Source organism: Pygocentrus nattereri, chromosome 20 (assembly GCF_015220715.1).
Source record: "Pygocentrus nattereri isolate fPygNat1 chromosome 20, fPygNat1.pri, whole genome shotgun sequence".
NCBI classification, from domain to species: domain Eukaryota; kingdom Metazoa; phylum Chordata; class Actinopteri; order Characiformes; family Serrasalmidae; genus Pygocentrus; species Pygocentrus nattereri.
This window is the reverse complement of record NC_051230.1, coordinates 16,590,899-16,616,055: the sequence shown is the minus strand read 5'-3', so window position 1 is coordinate 16,616,055 and position 25,157 is coordinate 16,590,899. Positions and strand designations below refer to the sequence as shown.

General features: G+C 42.0%; 1 long non-coding RNA gene across 1 annotated transcript in view; it reads right to left on the bottom strand.

Moving 5' to 3' along the window:
• Positions 1 to 25,157, bottom strand: part of LOC108443995 — a 39,788-nt gene that overhangs the window by 13,951 nt on the left and 680 nt on the right. Inside the window, exon 2 of the long non-coding RNA XR_001859203.2 lies at positions 11,723 to 11,811. This is a non-coding gene — a long non-coding RNA (uncharacterized LOC108443995). The remainder of the gene's footprint in view (positions 1 to 11,722; positions 11,812 to 25,157) is intronic.

The window sequence follows — 25,157 nt, the reverse complement described above, 5'->3', positions numbered from 1 at the left end:
TTGCTGTGCATTTAAAACAACCTTTGTGGAATAAAGTAAATCAATAACGGATAATGGCCTTTACTTCCGATGGCCATGTCAGATCTCATCTGCCTGACCCGGTTTAACTGTTTGCTGGGTTGTTTTCCATACGGTTACTCAAATAAGAGGTCTCTGTTACTGACACAGTTACTCAATCATTCGGTCTGAAGACGTTAGATATTTTGCTATGTGAGTAATGCCACTGAAACTGTGAAGAAGAAAGACAAGAGGGGATGGAGGTGGGGGGTGGGCAATAGGAGTGTCTAATAATAGAACTAGCTTGAGTTTGCATAGCAGCACATCTACACAGCCTCCTCCTCACCAGCGAGAGGAAAAGAGAGAGCAAGAGAGATAAAGAAAAAGCATTTATGAAAAAAGGTGCAGTTGCTTGCCTAAATATGAAATCTCTCATCACAGACTACAGGGTTAAATGTACTCCTTTCTTGGTCATATCCCAAATACTGACAGCACATTATAAATAGTCAGAATTCAGTCACCCACGTTTTATCTTTAAAAAGGCCTCAAACTGCATTGAAACGCAGCGCTGCTGCTCAGCTGCAGCCTTAGCCTCTGAGATTCTCTCTCCTTGTGTATCAGCAACGAGGCTCCCTCACACTGCCCTACATTCAGCTGACTGATCCAACACACACAGCCTTCTGTCACAAATAATCATTACAGTGCCACCCCCCCTTCCTTGCGCTCGCTCTACCACTGTATTAAATATTGAAGATTTTCAACTTTCAACTGGGTGAGCGTTAAAGCGCCCTGCCATCAAGACGTAGACACACACACCCCCTGAGCATCCATGCGAATGTATTCACACACACACACACACACATGCTTTTTTGCATGTACAGTGGGCTATGTCGTGCACGCTTGCATAGAAATCCCCCTTTATTAGAGTGTCAGTTTATCATTTCCATTTTTTCTACTTTGGATGATAACTGGGATTGTGTCAGAAGCCACTTCTCTTCATCTTCCCCACCACACCTCTTTCTTCATTCCTTCTTTTTTCCCCTCTTTCTCCATCCCTTTGTTCTGCCCCTTGCTTGCCAAGCACATCAAGGTATGCCACTTTCCTTGAACGTCAGTTGGCGCTAATGTTTTTTTGTTTTTTTTTTGAAAGAATAGCGCACCGTATGCCCTGACCACTAGCCTTTAGCTAGGTGCGCGTGTCACTGGGTCAGCGTTAATTACTCACTTGTTCACGGGTGCATCGTTACCATGGTGATGCACCATTAACGGAGGAGAGACCGCCTGATGAAAATGAGTGCAAATGAGGCCCCTACGCAGACCCCCGGCATGGATTTGGAGATTGGCCAAGTGCCACGGCATACACGTTCCTTATTAGAATTTAATAACGGGGCCCTGATAATGTACCTGCGTGTCTCTTTTAAATGCAACAATGGAGTGGGATATACACAGTGTTGAACAGCATAAGGTGTGGGGGTGGGTGGAAAGATGAATCTGTTGGCTTGACACAGAAATGTGAAGACTGATGTTCGAGGATTGGGGTGTCAGAGATTGTTAGCTAAAAAGCTTCCATCATTAGTGCTAGATCTTTTTTTGAGGGCGGGGTATAACTAGCACATTATCATTGGAATACTATTTGTGTTTGGAATAGAAGTAGCTCTGAGGTAACATCTTGGTTTTTGTTATTAGCATGTTGTGTTGTGTTGTGTTGGGAGAATAATTATAGTTCTATGTTTGGCAGATGAACTGGGTGACGAGGGGATGTGAGTAATGCAGATGTGGAGATATGTGCCCTGCTGAGGGTAACACATGCTGAGTGAAACAGCATTTTTGAGCCCTTTGAGGACTGACGATAACAGTTAAACCTCAGGCTAAAGCTACTTCAGCTACATTTTGCAACTACATATTGCAAAAGCCATTATGAAGTGAGTTATTACAAGCATGAGTTCTGTATTAGTTACTAAGTTTTATTTAACTTTGCGCATAATTGTATCGTAATAATTATTTGAAATCCATTCGAATGACCAAAATGGGGCAAATTCAAGAGGCCAGACCAGCTAACATCTTACACACACCCACACACATGCGCTCATGCTGGCGTAAAGCTAGCCACAGCCCATTGTGCATCGTCGTGATAGAGTACAATTAGAGAGATTCCAGACAGAAGTCACTGGCACTGTTTTAGAGAGAAATACCACCCCCCTTCCCCTCCGCCATTTTGGGTACAGATTGCAGCCATTATCAGGCCTATTTCCCAGGTACAGAAAAGCATCCGAAGAACAGAGGAGCCGGCGGCTAGCGGCGTGTAAGAATCGCCAACGGGGATAGGGGGTGACAATTTCGTATGCAATTGCCATTGTCACTCACAGACTCTCTGTGTCTGCGACTTTCATTTTGTCAAAGCAAGAGCTATTTCCAGTCGCAACAGTGGGTGGGTGGCGAGGGAGGGGTGTACCACAGTCTACAGCCTCACACCTAAGTGATTCCAAGGTTTCTAAGAGCATTCCTGTGTGTTAGCCATTAACAAAATGGCCTCCTAAAATGCCATATATGATTTAACATATCCACAGATGAGAACCAGATAGTAGGTTTCAGCAGTGGGGCTGCAGATTTGAAAGGAACTGACAGAGAGAAAACCTAAGAGAATGCTACTGCAGCCGGCTTTCGTTTTTGATATTTGTGCAGAGCGTCTTCACTGCCTTCAGCTTACGTATCTCTGGCTAGATTAAATATGCAAAATATTCCTAATGAAAGCAGTACGCTTTTTCAGAATCACATTAAATGAATACACTTTCTCTTATGCATCTGCAACATACAGTTGACTACCACAGATAATCATTTTGAAGTGTTTCTCTGTGCTCTGTTCTTTGTTTTTATATATATATATATATATATATATATATATATATGTATATGTGTATATATATATATATATATATATATATATATATATATATGTATATGTATAAAACACAGAATACCCCTTAATATTCTAAAACACCTTCCTATTGGCTTTTATTATAGGTTTTCTGAGACAACAAATATTTTGTTCTATCTCAGTTACAGGAAAATTGTGTAGTAAGCAGTCGTATGCTACAGAAGTGATTGAGATTAGGTTGAAAATGCTGAAGCAATCCTTTAATTTGGCCAATATGCACAAGCACGTTCTCACAAACCCAAAAAGACCCTCATTTGCCGCACAGGATCTAATAAAGCCTTTGTGCCCATCCTAAAATCCAGGGCGGGGAAAGTAGAAGCGGCAGCGTGCGAATGCTTGGTCGCCCACTGAAAAAGAGCGAAACCTTGGCAAGAAAAGCGCTGTGCCAGGCTGGCCGCGCTATCCCGCTAATTGATTGCTTCTTGCTAACAAGGATGTAATGTATTCTATTGTGTTTTCCCTTTTCGCCTATGTTAATGAGGTCCAAAGCAGAACACGCTATTTCTTTTTCTTTTTTCCTCCCCCCCCTAGTGCTAGCCCCCTTTCCTCCCTCCATCTCTCTCTCACTCTCACAGATAGGGGATTTGATGTGAAGATGCTATGACAGGCTCTCTCTCTCTATGCAGCTGGCATGGAGGATGCAGTAGGGGTACGGTAATGGGATCATGGGAGAGTGGCCTATATGCCTCTCTCTGTCTCACTCTTGCACGCCCACGCACACACACAAACCCACCCCAAGTCCACCCTACAAACGTGCTCCCCCTAATGAGGGGTGGCGGGACAATGGCACCATTGTTGCCCCCCTTGTTTTGAAACCCTAGGCTGAGAACAATCGCTGTTTACCCAAGCAGTGGCGGGGGCCTCTCGGCCCCGGACGTTAATTAATTGGAGGAGCCTCTGATTGAGTCTGCATCGTGCACCCCTGACACAAAGACAGCCATTCAGGGCCCCCGAGCCACGAGGAAAAGGAGCGCTCTCACGGCAAAAATGCACAGCTCTCCTTCCTTTCTCTCCCTCCCTCCTTTCCTTTCCGGATCAGCCTCCTACACTCTTTCTGTATCCCTCTTGCTCAGTCCTCTACTCATCCCTCCTCTCTCTCTCTATTTGCAGTCACCATGCCCCCCTCCCCCCCACCCCACATTTCCCCATCCCACATTTCCCCATCCCACATTTCCCCATAGCTACATTCTCATTGCCTATGCGATAGAGGACCCGCCCTCCATCTCATTTGCACACCTGCTAGGCTACACACACGCATACATAACTGAATGACAAACTGACTGTGGGGAGAGGAAAAAGACTAAGGCTGGCAATGGTTTAAAAAAATAAAATAAAATAAAAATGCTCTTAAAAATATTTGAAAATGAATGGCAAAAATTCTCAACGTGACAGTGTAGCATAACAATGTGGCGATGAAATTCAGCAGTAGCTTTGTGATGTAACAATATAATGTTACAAAAATGCATTGAAATTTAGCTCATTCTGCTATGTAACGGATTTACTAACACATGGCATGCAAATACATAAGCAGTTCTAGGAGAGCAGAAGAGCTTTTTAAATGCATTTTCACATCACATTATAAAAGGAAAAAAAATGACACTAAGAATTTCTGCTGTATCTTTAGCAGCGCAAATTTGCATCTGTGAATTTCCACTCCCACACTCTGTCAAATATCTACATCCCTCTCCCCCTTCCCAAACACCACCCAATCGGCCAGCAGCAGTATGCAAAGCAGCTTCATGAATATGCTTAATTAGGTGGGGCTGGTGTAATTTTTTTGGGCTTATGGGATGTGACAATTTTAGGGCAGAAGCTTAGATCAGCGTAAGCAAGACTGACAAATACATTATCCGTTTTTCCACATTATAACATTTTACGGGGTCTGTTGGAATATGCTTGCGTGTGCACCACCCCAACCCACACCTTTACTATGTACATATTTACATGATACTGAATTTCCCATACTTCCACACACCTCAGTGTTAGGCATATGGAATTATTTCTACACACAATAACAGCACTATACAAGTGGAGACATCTCGTGGGGGGAAAAAAGACTTTTGAGAGCGATTTTCATGAATAATGGGGGTTGTGCAAGCTAAATTTATTTTTGCTTTAGAAATGCCATCTCGAGGCCGTTGGATATGGAAAACAAAAATCACATTTTTGTACTAAGCTAGTCTCAAGGATGATGAGTTATTGAGTTATCAGAACTAAATAAAAAAGCCTTCAAATATGTACTCACGCGCATGAAAAATAGAAAAATAAATAAAATTTGAATCAGCATATAACATAGTCATCTAAAGCCTTGACTCAGGTGTTTAACATTGTTAGGTTTGTACTGTATAGCGGAATGTAGAGTATATTTAATGAAACAGTATTCAATAGAAGTGGCATGTCCTACCTAAAGCTGTTAGCTATAGCTATACCGACACAGCTCCGGCCTTGGAGTGGAAAACTCCTTTTTAATACATTCATTCATTAGCATAATTCACACATAATAAAACCACTGCCATGTGTTAATTTAGATCTTATTCTCTATATATGTTGTCAATGACAGAAACCCCAAGATATGAAGAATTTGAGAAAACAAAACTGAAATAGCAATGACTAAAATGGCACTTCATGCGGAACATAAGCACTTATGAGTTGAATCAAGAAGAATGACGGCGCCTACACATTCGTGTAAGCTCCATTTACACAATGTATATATTATCATATGTCTCAGGCGTGTACACATAGAGGGAGTAAGGCTGTTCTTATCAGTGAGTGGGCGTAACTTTTCAGGAGGAGGTGTGTGAACCCTGTAATGTGCTTCAGCTTGGAATCCACTCAGAAAAATCAGCACCCTATAATCCCTCACATTGTGTGGTATGCAAAAGAGATGTGCCATATCCATGTGACGGAGATGGCCAAAACACACATGCACATACTAAGAAAAACCTTTGTATATTTAAGTCAGATGAAGATATATTTCCTCCATACAAGCAAACCCACACAGATATAAAAAGAAAACTATGATTATGCTGTATGAACATATATTTCCCCTGATGCACACATGCATGACTTCCATGTACATACATGTCCTCAGTAATGCACAAGTCAGCAACCACACTTGGTTTATTTCATTTCCAGTCAAAATTGCCATTAAGTACAAGTTATTCCTTATTCTAGACATGTGTCTGAAGAGAAGAGATATAAGATACACCACTTGCATAGGGAAGGGAGAAGTCAAAGGAAAAGCAGGACTTTTCAAAACTGGAGATTTATTAAGAGACAAACAGAAAACAACCGTGCAAGACCTGGTGGACCACCAAAACGGTCACTGTCAGATAAACAATACTTAAAGCTTTCATCTTTAATAGGTAGGAGATAATCAAGCTCTGAATGTTAGAGGTATGGAAAGATATCTCTGCAGTTTTCTTAGAAATCACAGAACCAAGTCTTCTGAAACGAATGGAAGCTATGATCAAAGCAATGGTTGGATACACTAATTACTGAAGAAAAAAAAGGTATTACATTTGATTTAGTTATATTATGGTTTTTTTATATAGCTATATTCTATTCATATAAAGGCTTATGTTTTTTCTTCATGCTGAAAACCGAAAAACTTATAATTAATGGCCAAGTGAAAGGTGGTCTCTGACTTTTGCACAGTAATGTAAACATTGCAAAAACCCTTTGATTGAGAAATCCCACTGTCGCTTAATTTATCTGCTTTCATGGACAGACATAACAATAAACCCCTTTATATGCTTGAGTCATATGATCATATACACCTACATGCATGTGCACATACACTCTTGCTTGTGTGAGAAAACCTTTTATACACGGTCACTTATGTCATGAACGAACACACGTACATATGCCGACGTTCATGCATACGCACTGGCATGCTCCCTGTGCACCTTCCTCTATTTCTTCCCCCTTCCCCCATTCTGTATCGCACATACACACATACACATGCGCACGCGTACACGCAAACCTCACGCACACACACAGTGCATGGCAAGGTGTAGCTCATACCACCCAGGAAATTAACTTGACATTTTATGGAGACCAGAAGAGGGGCCAAAAAATATATATATGAGGGGAGGAAAAAAAGAACAGCCGCGGTGCAGATAGCATAAAGCTGCTCGTGAGTCGGCCAGGGCTTTTTGCGGATCTGCAATGCAGACGGGCGTCGGGGTGGCCGCGGAAAATGAGCTTTTCCGTTTTTTTTTTCGCCCACCTTCCTCTGGAGACGACGCCTCTCTCTCTCTCTCTCTCTCTCTCTCTCTCTCTTTCTTCTTTCTTTTTCTCTTTCTCTCGCCCCCCGTTCCCTTGACGAACGCTTCGCTTCTATTTTCATATCCAATTCGGCCCGTCCCGTTGGCGGGGGTTCCGCTTGATGTGAGGTTAACGAAATGATAGAGACGGTGGGAAGAGGACAAAATCTCACCTCAGTCTAAGCTCCCAATTAGAACGATAGGCAGAGATGATGCAGGGGCGAATGAGGGAGGGACTGAAATTGGGGTAGGGCCACCACGGCCTGGCAGGCACCATTTATTTCCTATATGCATGTGCAGGAGTGGAGAAAGGTGTGCTTTCATATTGTCTCGCACACTAATGCGCAGTTAAATCTGCAGTGTTGAATTCACTCCTACAGTGTTCGCTCATTTCCGGCTGCTAATTAAGTGTTAATTTCACACTGCAGGTGTTAACCCTCTAAACACCAGACTTATTATTCAGTTACTAATCTTAAGGCATATTAATTACTCAGCAGCTATTATGAAGGTAATATCAAGGTTATGCTTCATGTTAAAGACTCAAGTTCATATAAATACATAAACAAAACTATGTACATGTAATAATGTAATAAAAATACAACAGATCTGCTTTCATTTCTGTCCTGAAAATGCGAAAAACAAAAGTGCAGCCTCTTCTCCTTGCCGAATGAGAGAGACTTGGTCATTATGGGTCAGTATTTCTAACTGACCATTTCTTTATGCTTCCATTAGCTCTTTCCACTATGAAGCTGAAGAGTATGTCTCAGACGTTTGTGCTTTCAGTCTGAATGATCACATTCAAATACAGCCACAGCTAAGAAGCATGAATTAATTTATCATCTTAACCCCCTCCCCTTCTCTCTCTCTCTCTTTCTCTCTCTCTCTCTCTCTCTCTCTCTGTCTCTCTCTCTCTCTCTCTCTCTCTCTCTCTCTCACACACACACACACACACACACACGTCTATCTGGAGCATCTCTGTGGTTGAATCCTGCTCTATTAGACATGCAGGAATGTTAACATCATTATGCATTATTGTAAGTGTCTGTCTATGCTTTCACACCCCCTGCCCCCTCTTTCTTGCACTATATATTGTGTCTGAGGAGAGGCCCAGATGAGAACGTGTGTGTGTGTGTGTGTGTGTGTGTGTGTGTGTGTGCCCCCCACACATCACAAATGTAGCATTGTGCCTTCTGTCTGGGGAAGGGCATTATTTTAACAGGCTTTCATGTGCTGCTGCACACAAATCACTGATCTTTCTGGATATGAAAGAAGTCCCAAACACACATACACACACATGCATATAACAATGCACTGCAGTTGCACCATAAAAAGTGAACATGTAAAACAGTTAGATTTTCAAATTTTTTTGTTCCAGATGCCACAAATGCTCATATTTCCCTACTAGTGTTTACCTATTAGTCAAGCTCCACCTCCATAAAAACCAATCTAACACAAGTACTGTCAATGGTCATTTTGATATAGTTCCTCAGGCAGGGAGATCATGAGGTCCAGAGCTGCTTATTTGGGATCATTAGCACATATGTGAAGAGTCGTGCTTTATGTGTAATGGTTCATTGCTACTATTTTTCTACAGTTCTGACCCTTGTAGCTCATAACTGGATTTGCAAACACATTTGGTAAATGTATGAAATTCTAATGTTGACCAAACCTTACACAGAATCATACTCGAGTTTCAGGGCTTTCATTGTGCAATTATTGTAATGTTATTTCACAGTTACTATTATAAACTATTATTTAAAAATAAAGGCCCAAAAGGTTTCTTTGGAACCCCATAGAAAATCCCCTTTTAATTCCTTAAAATATTTAGTCTTTAAATAGGTTCTTTGACCATTCTTTTGTAAATGAATGTGAAGAACCTTTTTAAAGTTGAAATTTCTTTCACAGCATGTCAAGTTTCATGACCAATTAAAGGTTTTTCCTAGAACTATATGTCCAAGCCAAGAACCATTAGGAGCCTTTATTTTTAAGAGTGTATGTAGAGTGGTACTGCTGTTTGTCTGAAATTCTAGAAAGAAAGAGGAAATGGAGGAAGAGGTGACGTGAGATGATTGCAGAGTGTGATTTTTCAGGTGCCACGGCTTTTGCATTGTCTTAGGCAACCACCATCGCAGCCGACCAAGGGAATATTAGCATGCTAGCGGCTTACATAGGGAGAGGTGGGAGTGGCCAATGCAAAGCAGGTGAAATTAACATGACCTCTTAGAGCCTTTCAACTTCATCTCCAGCATATGCAGGTGGGGATATTTAAAAGCTCCACGGCAATGGAAATGACCGCTTTGCGAAAGGTAAACAACAAACCCCTTTGCCATACACCTCCCTTCTCCTTCGTGTCTTCCCCAGCCTCACCTCCTCCACTCCTTCCCTCTAGCTGCTGGCGATTTGCATACATTTGCATGCATTTTGCTATGCGTACAGCCTTTGTTCTCAGTGTAAAATGATGATGCGGGTTAGACTCACCCTGCACGGCGTTGTTACACACCCCGCAGAACACTGCTACTTGGATATTTAATGAATGCGTTGCTGCTCCATCATCTTTAATTATAGATCTCATGTACATCTGTCCTTTTTCTTTTTTCAGAAGAAGGAAAAATTGAAACACGAAGAAGGATCAAATGCTGATTAGGAAAATCTGTATTTTTTTCTGTTCTTTTCTCGTGGATTGAATCTTCCAGAAATAAGCAAAGAGGACAAATATGCTGTGTTTGAGAGTTGTGGACTGGGGCAGAGCTGAAACCAGGCATGAAATGTAAAATTATTCACCGAATATGAAAAATTGATATTACCAATGAAATTTAAATCATTTATACAAAACACCAGAAAGAAATTCATGGGTATGTTTTACACAGTATTATATTCACCCCACTGAAATGCTAATTATAATATCTCAACGCGACATGCATTATAGGGACTGTTAGCTTTTTTAAATCATTTGAGAACATACACCATGAAAACCAGAAGTGTCTAAAGCCCTCTCTGGTTTGGGCGTGGGCAGACATGTGGCACGCTGGAATCTATTGTCCTCGTGGGCGCTTTTCCTGCACCCGTGGCTCACTGTAATCACGCAAGTACAGGCATGGGCCTTCATTAACTCCTCTGGGCTAATACTAATCACACCCCAGCAAGGTGCATGAAGGAAAGGAGCAGCGTTATGCATAAAAGCAGCCAGGGCTGAGGCTGCACATGGCCGATAGACTAGAGTGGGGTGATGATAGCGAGCTGAGAGCATGCATGCTAGGAGTAGCAAGCTGAATTTGGAAAATGCGCATGCGAGTTGTGCGAGAGCTCCTAATAGGATGGGTTTGAAATGATTAGAGAAAGGCTAATGATAGTTTTTACTGCTGATTGAATTTCAAACTGGAATGGTAAGAATATCTACACATAACATGAAGAAATACATAACATTTATGCTGGTTAGGCCACAGTCTATAATAATATATATAAGGATATATATCTTATCACCATATTTAAATTCTTAAATAATTCCTAGTTTTAATAAGAGAACATTTGGACAGTGTTGCATCATTAAACTTTTATTTGAACAAGAGCTGACCTCTCCTCTAAAAACATAACCCAGTCTCCAGGCAGGAGGTCTTGTGGTTTTCAGAGCTTGACTGAATTTTATGTTTTCAATTTAATTGGCTTTTAAGAGCACATGTCTGACGAGCAGCGTCAGTAATTAACATCAAGTATTGCCAACTGAACCCCAAGCTCTTTCAGAGTAACATTACATACAAGGTTATACTGTACACAGTATTACATTCAGTCTTAGAAATAAAATGCAGTCAGCTTCATTGCAGAAATGTAGGTGCAATCACATTAATCGTATGTCAGGAGAATCAGCGTGATGTTTGGAATGCATGGCGTGCAGTTTTATTCTGAATTAAGTTTTTCCGTCGCTTTTATCAACAACAGACTCCCTCAAAGGAGGTTAAAATACTTCTGATCTTAAGCAGTAATTCACATTAGTATCTGACTGATCTGTAGTTTCTTTTGCAAATGTATGTTTTGGAGGTTGGATAACAGAACAGTTGGTTACACTTTTTCAGTTGTTTTGTAAAAACGAGCAGGCATAGTTTTAAATATTGTCAAAGTCAAAGCCCTGAATATGTGCATTAATTAAATCAAATTGTTGACAAACAAATAGCAGACTTAATTTTTTTAATGGAATCGTTATGAGATTGGATTGGAATTGATGTCTTTGGCCAGGAGAAAGAGCAATCCTATATGCTCATTGTTATAATAGACAACAAAATAGAGTGTAATCTCTCAAACAAGGTTATTCAAATGTACATTATAGCCATTTTTAGATATTTTTGTCAAATATAAAATTTAAAACAGTGTAAGTAATGATCATTTGGCATAGTTCTCAGCATAGGGTTATTAGAGGATAAACAAAACAAAAACCCCCTACATAGTTTATTTGGGGAGGACTCTTTACCGCAGGGTGCTGGCTTGTTGTAATCAATATATTTTTTCTTATGTATTTTTTTATTGAACTCACCTTTTGCTGGTTTTATTGGCAGATAATGTAGCCAGCTCCATTCTGCCTCCTCTCTTCTAGTGGTAAGTTATGGTCATATTTCCCAGGTCCTGCAATGTAAGGGAAAAGTAGAGTTCATAAATATTTTGCATTTCAAAACTATAACCAAACATTTCTGGTTTTGGATGATCCTTATAGGTTTTCACAACTGATGAAGGAAAATTTGAGAAAGTAAAGCACACATTCTGACTGTGTGCACAGGTCCAAGTTTGAAGTTCTGAAGTTCAAACTATTTCAATTTCAAATAGGCTATATATGTGTAGAGAGATGTCAGCTATGGTTGCGTGGCTGTCACCTCCAAATATCTTATTGGCTGATGGTCCCTAGAGCTCTACAGCTGTGAATTCTCTGGAGTCATCAACCTGAAACCCACACACACAATCACTCCATAAAATGCTATCCGCTTAAATGCATTTTTCGTCATACTCCCTTCAAAATAAAAGTTCCTAAATGACTATTGACTTGGATGTAAAGATCTATGTAAAATTGTTATTGGTATGGAACATTTATATTGTGTAGATGTTCTTTAAACTTTAAATGTTATATGCACTCACATGTACAAATTCATAAGCAAAAGTAACCTGAAATATATTGCAATATTACAGAAAAATTCAACACTATAACACTGATTTTTGATGTGAAATGTCCTTGGATTGTGTGTTTATGTTTAGAGTGTCTTGAGTGCGAGATTTCGCAAAGAAGACATGGTAAGAAACAGATCTGTTTTGAGGTACACTCATAGCCAGTGGGCATTTGGTTTATCTGTGTTTGCAAATATACCAAGTTATTTTTAAATTTATTTTTACAGAGCTAAAGTGGCTTTAATATGGAAATATTTAGCAGTTATTAGCAGTCATACATATTTGCACTACCTAATGGCCACACTTGGTAACCTCTTCCAACATACACTATTTAAACCTGTAGCGTATGACTTTTTTATGCTTGGCTTCACAGCACACTTCTATAGCGAAACAGGCTCAAAAACAGTGCAGGCTATGTCCATGCGATGCTGGCTTTCTCCTAGCAGATGTCAAAGGAAGAATGACAGATGTCAAGTTTTATTAAGCTACAGTGCCCAGCTAGGCACTGGTTAAACCTGCTCAGTTCTGCTTGCCAGTGGACACTGGTCTGACACAAAGCCATTTTAGTTGTTAATACTTATTTAGTTAATTTTTCATGAGAAAAGGGATCAAAAAGGAAGGGCTGTTCAAAAGAAAATACTACAGCTCTTTGGTTAGGCATGGTTGCTTATAACACATCCATTACTGTGTAATAGCATCTTAATAATACAGTATCTCACCTCTACATTAAATTGCACCTTGTCCAGTAGTGACAATATGATATTTCTAAAGTGTTACCCTTCATAGACTAAAGTAAATAGACAATTCTGAGATTTTTTGTTATCAGTAATAAAAGGTCAGAAGGACAAATTATGAATAGCACAGTATGTTTAATTAAATTGATTCATGCAGACAAAAAACAGCAGTTTTATTTATTTTGCATGTGACAAAAGAGACAAATGGGTAAATTTTTATTCTCGCTTTATTATAAGGAAGCACTGTTGATAGAATAACTGTTTACCAATAAAGCCCCAAATAAATTGAAGGGTTTTACTCAATGACGTCAAACAGACAGAGAGAGCGAGTCTGGCACCGTTGTTTACGCCGGACCTGGCTATATTCACAGAAGCGGTCCTCACATTAGTCACAACAGCTACGATGCACTTCCTCTCTCATGACATATTTCCTGTCTCTGCTTATAATTGGATGATGCTGAGCCCCAGTTTCTGGAAAAAAGCAGTGACAGTTCCCCTGCAAAATGATGAGGGGAACAGCACTGGTACCGAAGCAGCTAAGCAGGTCCATGTGTTTGTCTAGTCTGCAGGATATGTTTTTCTGGGCAAATTTTTTTTTTCTCACTGTGTTGGCAGCCTGTGAGACCACCCATCCCCCCCTCCCACAGTTCCACAGCCTGGGTGTCTCGAGTTATTGCGTCTCCCTGCCAGCAGCCCACCCTGACAATCAGCAGCTACTGGGCTGTATGAGGGGCGACTGGTCTAGCATGGAACCAGGTATGATTTCCCACTGACAGTCTGCATCTTGTCTGCTGGATGAAAAACGAGAGCCACACAATACACATTCGCATACAGGCACGCATTGGTGCCCAAAGCACATGAATGCATTACATGGATCACGACCAGATACAAACAAAAGCACTTAGTGACCGTTTCATTTGCACTCAAAGTATAGGTGAGTTATCACAGATGTCTAGGGAGAAAAACCTTGTGTACCAGTTGGACAATGCAGTGAACCTTGTATATGCTAATGCACTGGACAGTAAAATGCCTCTTTCATATTATTGCTGTTGTAACAAAACCTTGTAAATGTTAGTGTTACAACTTTATAAGAGAAGCAAAAAAGTACTTAACTTTAAAGTCGGTTAATATAACGATACTTTATTTCAAGTCATTTTGGACCATTTTTATTGGTCCATTCATCATGAAGTTTGTATCACAATGCAAACGATTTTGCAAACAATTTTTGCAAACAATTGTGCTGGACAATGAAACAAAACCTTGCATTACAGTAATGGAACAACTACCTACATCAGTGCACTTTATGATTTTAGCCACTCTGCACAGCACAGAATTGACCAGACTATTCTAAACTCTCATGCGTATTCTATTCAGAAAACGTGAAAATAATTGTGGTGGGCTGTATGTGTGATTATGTATTTGGTCAGTTCTCCTCTGGCCATCCTCCATGCCCTGTCGTCTTATTTCCATGACGTGCCAAACGCAGGAGACTCCCTCATCTGCCTTTATTAGCCACTGACAGGTCTGATTTAACACATGCAGGAATTTAATTACACTCTTCTCATCTCTGTGTCTGGGGGGTTCCACACAAAAGGTGTGCATGAGTGAGTGAGTGAGAGAGTGTGTATGTGTGGGTGTGTGTGAGAGGCGGGGAGGCAGGGAGTTTCGCAAACACCCGGGTAGCACACTTTCACACTAATTAACACTATTCAGACATCCTGGGGGTGCGACCACAAGATGTAGTCAGGAGGATATTTACATGCATGCACGCCAACCTTCACAGCTAACTGGAGAGTGCATTTGAAGATAAATGTCAAATTGTACAAACATACGTAGGTGTTGCAAGCATATAGAGTTTCTTGGGAGACGTACACACTCTTGTGCTCTTGCAGCTGACTGATTATAGCAAATTTCAGTTATACATGTGAACAGACACATGGCTGTTATTGGTGTCATTATTAACCCTTTAAACTGCAGGGTTATTCAGTTACTAATGGCAAGATTCAGTAACTGCAATGATTTATTTGATAACAACTGTTGCACTAATATGAAGGTTATATGCTCAATACAATGAAAAACTGTAGTGTGGGCCCACATATGGATCCTTAGTGTTTAAGGGGTTAAAATTACTGATCACCACCTGCAGCAGCACATGCGATCAAAAGCCTGTCTCTGTCTAAAGGTGAATTACACTAGCCCATTTGGTCTAGATAGCATGTACTGGAGCTGTCCAGCCAATGTGTCCATGCCTCACTGCCACTTCCCCATGTAAGACCTTGTCTTCTCCAAAGCTCCCTTCAATGCTGAATTCAGAGGCCTCCAAAGAAGCCCATTACTGCATGACTGTAGGTGTGGGTGCCAGTGGTAAAACCACGCAGTGCACATTCCAGGAAAAGAAGCAGAAAATGAAGCCCATGCTTTGTCTGCACTTCCCTGCTCCCATTCACCCCTGGCAATTACCTGGGTGAGCTACAATAGTGCCTGGCCTTGGTCTTTACATCACCATGCATAGGAAATATGCGCCTATCCTTTTTCCTTTTTTTGTCTTCCTTTTTGCCACCCAACTCCACTTAGGTATGCTCTCTGTGTGTGCATGGCCACTATTGTTGTATGCCTGCATATACACTCGCAATTGAATATGAGAGCGCATGTATGCACGAATCTGCATTTTGTAGAAGCGTGTGCATGAGTTGATGCGGGAGCCGCGCATTAGGGCTCATTTCGTGCACACTTGCCACAGCAGTGCCACGAGGGCTTGTGAAGATGAAAGCGAAATGCAAATGGAACTGGCGCTCGCCACGTTCCTCTGTTCTAAGCAGACACCTCTGAAATAATTAAGACACTGGAGTGGATGGGGCTGGGGGCAGGGACCGAGGGGCTTCTTGGCTTCCGATAGCCTAAGCTAGAGAGAAAGAGCAACAGGACTGTGACACAAAAACTAAATTGGTAACTGGGCTTCAAAATATGTAGCCAGAAGACGCCATTTAACAAAAAAAAACAGACTTGGGTTCCTTCCAGACTGGGCTTAAACTTGTGTTCCTTACTCTCATAACTACATAACTTGCATATTATTTGCATATAATTTGGCTTAATTATTAAATAATTCATAATAGTTACCAAATTTTAACAATTTAGTTTGGAAAATCAGTTATGAAGATAAGTAACCAAATAAAAAGGATTCAGTAGGCTGTGGCTGTTTTGTCTGCTTTAAGAGTCAGTGTCAACAAAGCGCCTAGCATTATCTGGCAGCAACCACCATCTATTAGCGATACGGGCATGCCATCATCATCTTTAGCATAAGTCAGATTAGAGACGCGTGGATTTGAATATAGATGTAATGGCTTACCCAGGTCCTAGCCACAGGCCAGGGCTCGGCACAGGACGAATAAATATTCATTCAGAATTTCCAGAGATCTCATGGAGCCATAGATGAATACGCAGTTGCGATAAAACGCATTGGATTCCACCCTGTGTTAGAGGACGGCGCGGGTGTTGCACTGGATAAGGTGCGGCTGTTGCTCACCATGAGCCATTCGCATATGTAGCTGACAGTAATGGAGGGGAGGGCCAGTCTGTGCATGCAAATGAGCTGCTCGGCATGCACAGCATCATGCGATGGCAGCTAATTTTGTAATTGCAATGCGAGGCCGCGCCAGCGGACATTTTAGGTCTACCCTCTTCCGCATGCTCACCACTGCCTAAGCCCTTTAAGATGGTGGCACCTTGAAGGAAGCAGTGCTGCTGCACTGAGGCAACCCCAGCCTTCTCCTCTGCCCAGATTGTGGGCAGATCGAGGGGCACCCTCTGCTTGCCCTTACCTCCACCATCAATTTTTAATCCCCCATCTTTCTAATAAGGATATTAAGCGGGCAGCTCTGGGTACCCCCACCCCTGCCGCTCCGCATATATGCATGAGACAGCGCTCATCAAATCTGCATAAAAGCCAGTGCTTCTAATGTAAGCAAAGTGACGTGAAAAACTTGCCGTTTTCAGCGTATGACGTGACAGGTGCAGACCCTTAAATCATTTAATTGTGGCCCTGTGCATTTGCGTATGGCACCCATTCACAACTGGCATATAAAGCCAGTTTGCACCATATTTGACAGTCTTTTCATCTCTCAAATCTGCTCTTGTTAATGCTCTTCCACTTAAATTTGCCACCATGGGTAATTAGGCCTTTGGTGAGGTTGCATTTTAATCAGTGAAAACTGAAATAGCAGTGTTTTATACGTATAACCCACATACGTCAGCTTGTACTAGAGAATATTTTTTGTCGTACAGAAATAGGTTGTATTACCTTTTAAAAAAACAAGCCTATGCTCTGCTGCTGGTTATTTGTAATTAATACAGCTAAATAATTCATTGGCATGAAATGTATTATTTAGACTCTTTCATCTGACAAGTTTGAAGGGTATTTCAATGCAATTATAGTAATTTATTTATAACATGAGGGCATTTGCATAATCTGAATTCAGAAGACTGCAGCAGAATTCAAATGGACAGTCAGCCAGCCAGCTTCACTTGAACACTATAAATCCACCGCTAACACATTCACACAGCCTCGCTTCTGTACCGTCAAAAGTATTTGTGTTTCAGAGTAACGTTCTGATTACAGGACTGTAGCTATATATTAATGATTATCACAATGCAGACCTAGTGTAATAGAGTGACAGATATTTAGGCTTGAACAGTGTAAGCACTTAAAAAGAGCTAAATCATTCATCAGGTCTTTGCGAGGTTTGCTCACCTGCTCAGTATGTGTTGAGCCAATTTAAAGCTCTTACCATGAGTTGCATCTATCTCTTTCTAAAAGGTGCTTCCAGGGAATGTAATTAATACTAACATTGAAAAGCACAGGTCTAAACTATCAGATATCTGAGAAAGAGAAAGGTCTGATCATTTAGATGAGTGCATAACCAGAAAACCTGCATGATCGTGCTCCCACTTCCTTTATGCAATTAAATCAGCGTTGAGCTGAGGTATAAAAATTTTGATATCACTATCCTGTTCAAACACCAAATTATGCTACTGTCCTATAAGGTGTGTATTTTTGTATATATATATATATATATATATATATATATATATATATATATATATATATAGTATGTATGGTACTAAGTTGCCTGCAGTGTTCTTCTTCTATGCTTTGAGGCTTAGAGAACATCAAATGGAAAAACACTTTGCATCACCCGAGTGTGATGAATCAAGATTTGACCAAAGGGAGATGGAGCACTGGGGCGTTGTGTAACACACGTTGAGGGGGCGAGTGACACACATGGCTGTTTTACGCATGCGTGATCTCAGACCCCCATAAACACGCACACCATCATCCTCTCACACACTCATTTTGCACAGGCTCATTCATACAGAATCAAGAACTAACTGAGATGCATATACGCTCATGTACAACCGTGTACACACATGCATACAAACACCCTCACACTGCCAGTATGCGCTGTGAGCTCACCTCTTGTTGCCACAGCGACACCAACCAATAAGAGAAGCAAGGCACATGTGACAACGACCTGAGAGAAAGAGGGGGTGGAGTTATACCCAGCTTCTCACAGCCTTCTGCTTGTTTAAGATGTCTACTCCAGACCACCTTGCCACTTTGCTTAGAAACTTCTAGCACTGAACAGTCACCTAGTCAGTTGGGAGCTGATACGCACCCCCGTTAAGTCAATAATATCTACACCTTCAGTGCACAGACAACTATAGACGAGTAGGCTGTTCAAAGCCACTTGAACACATTGCAAGTAATTTTACCATGACATAACACTTTTTATGAAAGCTAAAATATGATAAAAATGATCTTGTCTAAACTTTCTTTAGCTTTCCTCCAACTATTCACTGTTTAAAAGCACAGAACAGACCCTAAATCAGGCCACACACCACAGAGAGCACCTTAATGCAGGTTAGAATTTGTTCTTATTGCAAGTGAAAAATATTCGAGCATGTCTGTATCATCACTATCCACTGTAGTATAACTTTAGAGCTCAAATACAAAAATGTGTATCTCATAATTTATAAACATGCGTAGGTCCTCTAACAACGTAACATTAAACATGCAATGTCAGGTGGTATCAGGAGATATCTCCTGAAATTTATTACACCCTAGAAATGGTTCTTCAATAGTTCTTTGGTAAAGGCGATGGTTGTAAATGGAGCCATGACAACTCGAAGGAAAATGTTAATTCATAAATAGTTCTTTGCATGGTTAAATGGTTCTTTTCTATAAAGGAAAACCTATTATATACGTGGTTATTTAAATACCCTTTTTTAAAAACGCTTTACTTATAGAACCCAAATGAGCTCTGCTTCTATTACAGGTTATAGAAGCTTTTTTGGCTAAAAGTATAATATATTACTATTGAGAAAGTCTATCTTAAGCTGAATTTTAAATCAAAACGGCAACACTTAGTGTTAGGCTAAATGCTGATTACAGGCCAGCGGAGACTTTCTGGTATCAAAGCCGGAACAGCAGTCCAGACAGGAGGCCTTGCAGAGGGAAGTGGAGTAGTCCAAAATATGAAGATTGCTCACCCAATGAATACTGATAAGCTGCCTCGGTCGCCATGGTTATACAAGTCAGCCAATCAAAAAGCAGGAATTTTTCCCTGCACTGTAAATGTGCCCAAGACGCACACACACACACACACACACACAAAATCAAGCAAACCTTTCACACAGGACAGCCTACTGGGTGAATATTCATGCATTTGCAGACCGGCCTGAGCTTTGTAAGCCACATACATAACAGCCACGTATTCACATCAGATGTGCACCAGAGAGACTGAGAATGAGAAGATGGCAATCTTTATCTCATTTCTTGCCTTAAAAAAAAAATTCAGGGCAAACCCAGTGAAATTAAATCTCTTCCCAATCTTATGTGACAACCATGAAAAGTACCTGGCAGAGGTAGATCCTCATAAACCTGAGCTAAAATTCCAGCATGCATTTTTTTTCCCTTTCTAAGGAGCATGTCACACCAGCAGCTATTCTACACAGGCCACATACTGTCTTTGCAGAATGCTGATATCCTTGAGAAACGTGACCCATTTCTATCACTCAAAGCATGTGGCACTGCAATAATGAAAGACTACTTCAAATATGATTTGCAGAGATTCCAGACCACTCACAACCTTTCTGCAGTACATCCCTGCATTAAATTGCAGTGGTGACATTTTGAATAGATTGAGTGACTTTCTCACCCTTGTGCCTACAAGGCTTGCTTTGAATGGGCAAAATGAAGGACCAGCCAGCACAGGCGTTGAGGGTGGGAAAAGATAATAAAATATTATAAAAATAAAAATAGGGAGAGAACTGACGACTACAAACAAGATCAAATGTGTGTGAAAGAACTCACCATTTGTCTGCTAAGGCTACAAATACATGCTCAATATTTTCAAAACAGATCGTCTGAAGGCAAATAAACTTACTGTTCAGAAATAAAATTATAATAATAAAAAAATCCCTCACGTATAAAAAAACAGAAAGAAAGCCACCTCAGCAACGTCTACTACACTCCTTCCCCCTCACAAGTGCAACTCAGCGAGGAAATTTAGCTCCACCACTTAACTCGGTTCAAGTTCTTAACACGACGGTGACATGTGGAGTCCTGAAAACAATGAAAACTATTCAAAAGACGTTTAGAGGAGAATTTCACTGGGCAGTGAATTGCGCTTATTCAATGCTGGGCTGTTCTCTGATTTTTTTTTTTCTCTGAGGCATTGGCTAATGGCGCGATTCTGAAGGCTTTCCCTGAATAGGAGACACTTGGGTTTGTCTCTGGTGGGACAAAGAAGATGAATAAAGATTTTTAAAAGTATTTATTTTTCGTGTTAAATGAAGCCTGCACTTCAGTCTAGTATGTGAGTATGACAGTCGAGACTACAAGTAATACTATTAATAAGGATGTTAATAACAACTCTAACGCAATCAACGTTATTTAGCATTGGTACTAATGATAAACTATAAAGATTTTTTTTTGTTTTTGTGGTGAATAGAGGTCCTTTAGCATTTCTGTAGGCCTTTCCAAATGGCTGATTATTATAAGCAGGCTATGACCCCATAGTACAGTGTATAAAATGCATTTATTATTATTTTCTCTAGCCACAGAACTTCGTCGTATTTTTCCCCCTTCTGCTTTATTTTTATTTAGGCCTGTTAAACGAAGGAACGCTCGCGTGGATTCGTGAACGTGAACGAGGCTGGTGTGAATTCGTCTTCTCGGTTGAGCAGATTATATTTTAAGCGCCATGCAGTTGTGATAATGTAAGCAATGCGAAGGCGTCAGGGCCAAATAAAAGGAAATAAAAGCCGGGGAAAAAATCTCACACTTCTCAAGTTCAAATACAAATGCGAGAACAATGGCGGGTGATGTCATCTTTTCAGAAAAGCCTTCTTTAGTCTGCAGCCTCCAAAGGAGAACAATAAAATAGGCTACTTTAATAAAGAATAAAAAAGGAGAAATACACACACACACACACACACACGCTCACAGAAAAATAAGCCCTTGTGTGAGTCAGGCTGCCCACGAGGCCTGCAAGCAGCACGGGCTCGGTTCAAGCCCATGTGCGCGTGATGCCGCTCTGTGGGGCCAAGTCTAGTCTCTCCTAAAGGGATGCAGATGAGTCTGGTGCACTTGACGTCTTTTTATGACCTGTGTCGCACCCCCCCACCCCCTCCATCCATCCCCCTCGCCCCCATACCCCACCCCCTCCTACCCAGACCCCTCAAGCTCTGTCTGTCATATCCGCGTTGGCCTATGGCGCTGAGCGTGGGAACGGCAGCGGCCGCCCGTTCACAGCTCCAGCGCTCCGTTTAACGGAATCCATTAAAGGAGGAGCGAGTCACTCCAACACCCCCCCTCCCCGCGACCCCCAAACAACACACACAGACCACAGACACACTCACGCACACGTTTGTCAGCTCTGTATATGTCCTAATTATTTGTCTTTGGCATGCCAGCGACGTGGCCTGGACCAAAGGCGAGCGAGCTGAAACGAAGGGGGGGAAGTGGGCAGCCGCGCACGTGGCTCACTTTGCAGGGTTTTTTTTTTTGCAATTATGCAAATGTTAATAATAGTAATAACGTCTGTGAAAAATAAACTCGGTGCAGGTTGAAATATGTGCAAGTTTGCTAATTGTTAGTTATTAATAAATAAGTATCGAATAAGAAGAAGCAAGTATAAAATAATTATAAAAGTGAAAGTAAAACATACAATGAAAAACCCTCTGCTGTAGTGATGATGATGATGATGATGAGGTGTGTGTGTGTGTGTGTGTGTGTGTGTGTGTGTGTGTGTGTGTGTGGATATATCCTATTAAATCCCCCACGCGCATTTTGCCATGCCAAACTTGTCATCATAACAATCCCATACTTTTTCTTTCATAAACGTCCTTAAGTTGTGGAGCATCCACAGGGTCCGATGAGCCTGGAGGCAGTTTTTACTTTCGGTTATCTAGCTTTATGACGACCAACACACTCATACAGCTAGATAACCAAAGATAACAACTCGCTTCCAAAATCCGCGCCAGTAATCCAGTCGCACTTTCCAGTTCTCGTCTTGAAAGTGGGCAAATCCACACGGGCCCAGCTGTGTAATTCGAGCCGGTCACGGAACTCCTTCATGATCAACTCGTCCAACGTTGTCCTCGTTAATTAAAAAACAAACAGCCTAAGCCCAGCAAAGTGGAGCTAAACAAGACGGTTTTCTTCAAAAAGGTCAAGATTACAAAAAACACCCAGATAACAGGCTCGTAATTCCTCCGTCAGCGGTTCCCGCTTATGCCATAAAACAATATCAGAGTTGGAGTTGAGGCGCAGTCGTCCCTCACACAAGCACACGCACACACGCACACGCACACGCACGCACACACACACATGCGCGCGCGCACACGCGCTCACACACGCACGCGCAGGCCTTCATTAGCATTGCAGATTGGCCCTCAGTCTCACAGTCTCACAAAAGGCTCCTCTGGTGCTGTTAGCCAGCGTTAGAGATCCCACAGCGGCGATCTTACGAAGAAATCCCTCTGCAGTCCTGACAGATAATAACAACAACAGTGATTATAATAATAGTTTTTAGAAAAGAGCAGCGGACGAAGAAATCGCGTCGTCTCGGTCCTGAGCGTCAGCTCAGAGATCGCTGGGAAGCTGAGAGGGGAAGAGGAGGAAGACGAGGAGAGAGATTCCGCCGCGCGCTACCTCTGCTGCTAGCAGTGTGTGTGTGTGTGTGTGTGTGTGTGTGTGAGAGAGAGAGAGAGAGAGAGAGAGAGAGAAAGAGAGAGAGGGGAGGAATCAGAAACACGGGGGCCATCTCAGGGAGAGAGAGAGAGGAGGAGGAGAAGGAGAAGAAGAACAAGGAGGGTGGTGGTGGTGGTGGTGAGGGGGGGTGGGGGGGTCGGCGACCAAAAACGTGGAACAACCGCGAGGAGGTCAAAGGTCTTGGACCGCTGGGGAGCTTTCAAGGTAATGATGATGTCCACGAAAACGAAGACGAGGCTGCTGGAGCTGCTGCCGCTTTTTTCCCGCCATCGCCACGCGCGCCAAACGCTATGGAGGCATGTTATTGGCCGCGGTGTGGAGGGAAAAAAAGGAAAAAATCAGAGAGATGATCAGCGGATTAGCGGGGCTGAGGAGAGAGGGGTCGTCGAGAAGATCGTCGCTCCTCGTGAAGCGGGGCGATCGGTGTGTTTTTTAGAAGGACCAGCGACACATCTGATGAAAATGGAGGTACACCGAGGACTGCTAGCAGGCTTTCTGAGGGGAAGTAGAGCTGTGAGGAGGGGGAGAGGTGGTCGTGTAGCTGTACTGGAGCCTGGCCTGGTCGTGTCGTGATGCGCTGTGAGTGAGGATGCTGTGTGCTGTGATGGTGAAGGGGCAGGATGTAACGTCAGATGGTCGAGCTGTAGTGTGACCGTGTCCTTTTTTAGACAGATCCCATTCTCCGAAGGTTCGGTTAGCGAGCTGGGAGCGAGCCCCTCTGCTTTCAACTTGAATTCATTTCAGGATGGACCTTCAATCTGTGAGAAAGTGTCATGTTGGTGTCACTAATAGGATGTATAGGCTATAATTGTGGGGGAAGAAGGGGGGGGGGGTGTTGGGGGTGGGGGGGGTGTGATTTGCTGGAGAGCGGGCAAATTGCTAAACGTGGGAAAACAATAAAAATCTCCTTCATCACGTGTGTCCTCAATTCATTTTCCTGTCACAGTTCATCTGAAATTACCTGAACGCCTATCATACACTTCGCCGTCTATGACTGGAGGCCTCACCAACGCAGTGCTACCGTAGCAAGAGGGGCTTTTATTTTAAGCTGTTTGTGCCATTATCCTCAACTCAAACATATCCCCTGAAGCATTTAGCTCAATTAATAGCGCGGTGTCCACATAGCCACTGTCAGAGCTGAAGTAGGCTAACATAACTGCCATCAATTTCCCACTCTCGACCCTGCAAAGATAGCCTGTAATTTCAGAGCCCTAATTTTGCTCGCCCACTACTCAGTTTTTTTTCTGCAGGGAAAAAGCCAAAATAGATTTAATTAGTTAGTTGATGTGATGGATCTATGACTGAATTGGCTCATGAGAGCGATATAAAAAGGCGGCCTCTATAACACTTGGGCTGAACCCTAAGGCCCTGCAGCTCAGGCACATTCAGCCTTGACAGAAGCCTCCATCAACCAGGACTGGCCAATAGTTCATAAGTTCAAGTTCAACAAGCCTTAAATTGGCTTTTTTTGCCTGTAAACCACGAGAAGTGGATTAGAAAACTTCAACCACATTTACAGCCCTAATTCACGTTAGCACGTTTAATATCGAACATGCATTTGAGACACATTTGAATATGACTGTCTCAGTAAGAGCTGTGTTAACTGAAGAGAGAGAGAGAGAGAGAGAGAGAGAGTCCTGAGTATATATGATGCACCTTAAAGGGAGCACAAACCCCAGACTGGGTTACACCCCAATGCAGCAGGGCAGTGTCACAAACACTGTGCACAGTGTTGTGTAACTGAGCCGCGGCCAGCAGGCCTGTTCAGAGCGAATCGGCTGCTCATGCCGGTATATGGACGTGACATT